The following is a 6,495-nucleotide window of genomic DNA, read 5'->3' on the forward strand; positions in this document are numbered from 1 at the left end:
CGGGTCTCGAACCCGCGGGCTCAGTCAATCCACTCACCTCAGCCTCCCAAAGTGTGGGATTACAGGCTGAGCCACCGAGCCCGGCTGAGTTTCTAAATTCTAACAAACATTTGATGTGTGAAAGTGTTCATTTTAACATTCGTTCCTAAACAAAACCTAACTTTAGGAAATACAGTTATACCATTGGATCATAGTAATTTAATAGCAAATACAATTATGGATATTAAGACATGAGGCCTTTCCCTATTCTTCAGCAGAAATTTACAACTAAAAAGTCTCAAGATAAATGGTCTTGGTTACCACCCACCCCTATCTTTAAAGGTTCTGGCAATTTTGTTTCTTCCATTCACTTTGCTTTTGATTCTTAGTCGTCATCTCCTAGGGGAGGGAGGGAGGTTGGTGATTCCTGAGCATTGGGAAAATCAGAAGGATTGAACTTCAGCTGATGCCAAAACTTTTGAGAAGTAAACATTTTTCACTCAGCCCAACTCCAATTCAATCTGGGCTGTACTTTAAAAAAAAAAATTGGAGCCGGGCTCGGTGGCTCAGCCTGTAATCCCAGCACTTTGGGAGGCTGAGGTGAGTGGATTGCCTGAGCCCGCGGGTTCGAGACCCGCCTGGGCAACTTGGCGAGACCTCATCTCTACAATAAGTCAAAAATTAGCTGGGCGTGGTAGCGCGCGCCTGTAGTTCCAGCTACTTGGAAGGCTGAGGCGGAAGAATCGACGGAGCCCAGCAGGTCGAGGCTGCGGTGGCCGGGAGCGGCCACTGCACTCCAGTCTGGGCGACAGAGTGAGACTTCAACTCAAAAAAAAAAAAAAAATTGGAAGGGGCATTTCTCAGATTTAAGACTAGCCATGTGAACTAACTCACCCAGGATGGAAAACAGAGGCTTGAACCTGGGGACTTGGCCACGCCCCTAGTAGGTGTGTTGATAGTTGCCGGAAGTACACAACTCTCCAGAGCACATTTCAGTCTCTCACCTGTCATTTGTTAGGCTAATGAGCAAAGACACAGACCATCCTCTGTTGGACAGCTGGGGTCAGAATCCTTGTGGAGACAGAGTGTTCTGTCCTGAGCTCTCTAGCTGAAGCCTGTCTCGGGAAACTTATCTTGGCTTTCAGTTTCTTTAAATAGGATAGGAAGATGAAAATGGCAGTCTTGGACAAGATGAGTGGCAATTGCATTATTCATGCTTGATTCTGGCTTGGTTTCAAGGTTTTAATGATTTTTTTTTAAAAAATCAATGCAACAATTGACTAGTTTAATTCCGTTCATGTATACTGAATTGCTTTTACTACAGAGTTGTAAGTCAGGGAACCAGAACTGTCTTGTCCGTGTGTCTATCTGGAAGGCCTTTCAGAATAGATGAGACATGGCTCATACCCCAGTTCAGACCTCGAGACAGGGTCAGGTAAATCGGAGTCTTTTCTAGTTCATTTATACCCCTAGGGGCACTGGATGTTGGACCAGGCTTAAAGTTGTGATTTTAGGACCAGGCTTAAAGTTGTGGTTTTAGTCAACTTTTACCTTTGGTCTAATGACCCACTGCTTCTTGAGGTGACCTCTCTTGTGGTACTTATACAGCATCTTGTAATTCTCTTCTTACTTCTTTGGCTCTACCACTAGACGGTAAGCTCCTAGAGAGAGAGATTTGAGTACATGATATGCATTGTCATACACATATGACATAGCACATACTAAGTGCTTAAAAATATTTGTTGACCGCGCCTTTGGGAGGCTGAGGTGAGTGGATTGCCTGAGCCCGCGGGTTCGAGACCCGCCAAGGCAACTTGGTGAGACCTCATCTCTACAATAAAAAAATGAGCCGGGCGTGGTAGCGCGCGCCTGTAGTTCCAGCTACTTGGAAGGTTGAGGCGGAAGGATCGCTGGAACCCAGCAAGTTGAGGCTGCGGTGGCTGGGAGCAGCCACTGCACTCCAGTCTGGGCAATGGAGTGAGACTCCAACTCAAAAAAAAAAAAAAAAAAAAAAAAAAAAAATATATATATATATATATTTGTTGAATGAATGAACCAAATAACATAAATTCTTAGTGCATTGGGAATCCACTTGGCCCAGGAGTTCATGATCATTTGCTCTAGAACCCTTAAGAGGAGGCTGAAATGACCTAGAAATGTATTAATATCAGAAGAAGAAAATATGTCTTAGAGGTGAAGACAATGAGGATAAGAAAAAACAGATACTGGGGATGGGGAAACACCTCTTATCAACAGGGTGCCTGAATGAAACGTAATTGTACATCTAACCCTTAACTGTATCCCACAAAACCATAATTAAAAATATTGATTAAATATTAAAAAAAAAAAGAAAAGAAAAGAAAAAGCAGATACAAGTTGGGCTCAGTGACTCAGCCTGTAATCCTGCGCCTTTGGGAGGCTGAGGTGAGTGGATTGCCTGAGCCCGCGGGTTCCAGACCCGCCTGGGCAGGCGAGACCTCATCTCTACAATAAAATCAAAAAATTAGCCGGGCATGGTAGCGCGCGCCTGTAATTCTGGCTACTCGGAAGGCTGAGGCCGAAGGATCGCCGGAGCCCAACAGGTCGAGACGGCGGTGACTGGCAGCAGCCACTGCACTCTAGTCTGGGTGACAGAGTGAGACTCCAACTCAAAAAAAAAAGAAAAAGAAAAAGCAGATACAGAGAAGCACATCTTCCCACCCAAGAGGAAGGGAGAGAGAAAGAAAAAGAACGAGCAAGGGTCATTCTGGGTCCCCAGCAGGCTGTGCTACAGTAATAGACCACTCAATTTTTTTAAATGTCAAATATAATTCAGCTGAAGTAAACTGAGAATTTGGCCTACTGAGGGAGCACCCTGTGTAGCCGAAACAAAAGTAAAATTCTCCTCCTCCAGTGAAGTCAAATTTCTCTGAATTACCCTTCTCACCAGACTAGGATTCTCCAGCCCTGAGGGCATCCTGGGAAGAACCTGGAAGTCATTCTGGGTGTGAAGACCCAATTTTACTAGGTCTTTGTCCCCAGAAGCTTCCAAAAATCATCTGGCAGCCTGCAGGTTTTCACCAGAGCCTTAGAATTCTTAGAATGTCAAGTTCAGCAGGAGGCTTACAAGGCAAGTAGTTTCTGCAATAGGAAATGATAACTGAGGACTGACTATATTAGCAAGGGTCTAAGCATGAAATTAAATATTGTACAGTCTTCAAAAATCACATAGACTATATGGCACAGGGAAATATGCAGCCTGCAGTTCAGTGGTTTAGTAAATACAGAGTAGGTTTAGTACAGTGTGATCTAAATTTTTTTTAAAGGCTCTATAAGCATTGACCCAAAAAAGAAAGAAAAGAAAAATAAAGCTGTACATTCATAATGATTTTCCAGAAAAAGTTCCTTTTTTACTATCAATATTTTCAAGATATACTTTATAAAATAAGTATATACATGAATGGCTGTTCATTGCTCTGTACCTAAATATAATTCTAATGGGCTATAATTAGTCATAGATTATCATAGGACAAAAACATAATGAAGTTAATTGTAGCAAGAGTGTGGTGATGTGTGGGGTGCTTTGTAAGCAACCTGTGCTTCTGAGCTCATAACAACAGCAAATAAGAATCTTTATTCTCCTTTAAATTAGATGTTAAAAGAGGTAGCTGCTAGAGGCAACCATAAACTGTCCGAATCACTCATCGTTGCTGGTATAGCGGGCGTGGGTGGTGGGGAGGTCGGACTCAGACTTCTGGGAACCTGAAATTCTTGGAGGGAACATTGGGTATGATAGGCAATGTGCCCCTTCATCTAACAGCTACTAATGGGCACATATGGCTTCTTCGATCAGCTCCCGCAGATCTGAGCAGTCTCCTTCCTCCCACGCTCCTCTTATAGTGCATTTGACATCTCTTGTCTCCTCTATTAAATCAGGAAGAGAATTGTGCCAGCTGATCCAATTTTACTGAGATCCAGTCCAGCAGGGTGGGGCCTGGCTGCTTTAAATCTCTCTCTGTCTCTCTGCTGAATGCAGTAGCTCATGCCTGTAATCTCAGCACTTTGGGATACTGAGGCAGGAGGATCACTTGAGCCCAGACGTTCTTGATAAACCTGGACAACATGGCAAGAACTGGCCTCTAAAAAGAAAACAAAAAGCAAAACAAAAATACACAAAAACATTAGCCAGGCATGGCGGTACGCCTGTAGTAACAACTACTCAGGAAGCAGAGGCAGAAGGATTGCCTGAGCCCAGAAGGTTGAAACTGTGGGATGAGCTGTGATGATGCCACTGTCCCCCAGCCTGAGTGACAGAGTGAGCCCCCCACTCAAAAAAAAAAAAAAAAAAAAAAGAATCTCTCTCTCTTTGGACAAATCCAATTAGCCCTGATCCCTCCACATTTCTGAGAGGGAGTCAGTAAATACTTTAGGTCAGAAGGGAAGCACCGTATTAGGGATGCCATGAAGATATTAAGATTTAGTCTGGGAACAAAGGGATGTCACATGACCATTATTCAATATATTATTAATTCTTTCTTCCATTCAGCATATATTTATTGAGAACCACCTAGGTGCTAAAAGTACTTTGCTAAGACCTGAGGACAGAGGTGCAATCTTCACTCTCCTATCTTGTAGAGAAGACATAGTTAAACAAATAATTCCAGTGTAGTGTCACAAGGGCTGTAAGAGGCACTGTAGAAAAAACAAGGAAGGACACCTACCCCTCTGGTCACCCAGTGTTTTAGGGTGGAAAGGGTCAACAAAAGCTTTGAGATGAGTCAAAAGGCTGATTCTAAAGAGCAGTCTAGAGGGGAGAAAAGCATTCCAGGCTGCAAAAGCACCAGGGCACACAACAGCATGACACTTGCAGGAAAAGACAATGGTTGATATGTAGTCATATATTAGTGCAGCCCCTCCTGACACCCTCAACATGGAAAGAAGAGATGGTGCAGTCTATAAACAAAGAGTCTTGCTGTTGATCATGAATCACACACATGGAATATACAAGAAAGTAACCTAGTCCTTTACTTTGGGTTCTAGTGGCATGTGCTGACTCATACAAAATCCCCAAGAGAATAGATATTCTGGGGTAGTTCCTTTGCTGCATTCCACTCACCCCGCCAGTTTCTCTAACTAGCACTAAGATTTAGTATCAACAGTTCCAGCAGCCATGTGGTCAGCACCTTGTATTAACTGGGAGAGGAGAGTCATCTTGCCTCCTTGGGCTCTCTCTATCTTCTCTCTCCATCCTCATTTCTTTGGTCCATTTAAATTTTTCGTTCCCTCCTCTCCCAGCTCTGCTCGGTGTCCAACCTCTTCTTGTGCTTCTGTCAGTCACTCAGTTTCATCCACTTCTGTTGCTGGACAGAGCCAGGGGCTTCAAACCAAGGTGGGGGAATAGAGTCCATGAACTGACTTCAAGGTAAAATACCTGAAAAGTTCATCAGACCTTTCCTATGGTCTAGTTCAGCCACCTACTAACAAAGCACTTGCAAATTAGTTTATTAAAAGAAAACCTGCCAACTTCTGTGCCTCAGGGAGCATTCTCAGCTTGGTGATGTGCAGACCTTGGGGTTTGGGGAAGACCGAAGAGGAAAAAAATCTATCTCCAAAATGGGAGGAACTGTGGCAAGAAGTGAGACTGAAGAATTAACCAGGGGTCACATTTTAAAGGACTTTGTATGTCCCAGGAAGGAACTTGAACTACACAGTGATTTTCCCCCAGAGTTGGGGAAGAGGGACAACCTCCTTCATGTCCTCCAGCACTCTATGGCCACGGGCCTCTTTTCTGACAGGAGCATGTTACAGCCCTCAGGTGTTGAGTGGCTGGCTATAGGAGAGAAAAAATTTCAAGCAGGGAACTCTGCCTGAGATGTTCTGTTTTTGAAAAATCTTGCTGGCAGCAGTGTGGGGGAAGGATTTGAGACCAGTAAGTCCATGGCCATGAGAAACTGGGATAAGGAGACTGATGAGGCCATGTAGGTGAGTGTCTGTGAGAGGTGAGAGCTTAAAAGAAGACAGAGGCAGAGTGGATGAAGAGCGAATGCCACAACCAAGAAGTATTTAGAAACCAGCCAGGCGCAGTGGCTCACACCTGTAATCCCAGCACTTGAGGCAGAGGCAGGAGGATCACTGGTGCCCAGGAGTTCAAGATTAGCCTGGGCAACATAGAGAAATTCTGTCTCTACAAAAAAATAAAAGTTAGCCAGAGGTGGTGGCATCTGTAGTCCCACCTACTCAGGAGGCTGTGGTGGGAGGATTGCTTGAACCCAGGAGTCCGAAGCTGTAGTGAGCTACATTTATACCACTGCACTCCAGCCTGGGTGACAGAGCAAGACACTGTCTTGCTCTGGGTGACAGAGCAAGACACTGTCTCAAGACACTGTCTCCAAAAATAAAAAATAAAAATAAAAAAGACAAAATAAAGAGCATCTGGTGATTAATTAGAGGCTAGAAGTTGGATCTCAAGCCCGCGGGTTCGAGACCCGCCTGGGCAACTTGGCGAGACCTCATCTCTACAATAAATCAAAAATCAGC

The sequence above is a fragment of the Carlito syrichta genome, unplaced genomic scaffold, assembly GCF_000164805.1.
Source record: "Carlito syrichta isolate Samal-C Ts95f unplaced genomic scaffold, Tarsius_syrichta-2.0.1 Scaffold282660, whole genome shotgun sequence".
Classification (NCBI taxonomy): Eukaryota; Metazoa; Chordata; class Mammalia; order Primates; family Tarsiidae; genus Carlito; species Carlito syrichta.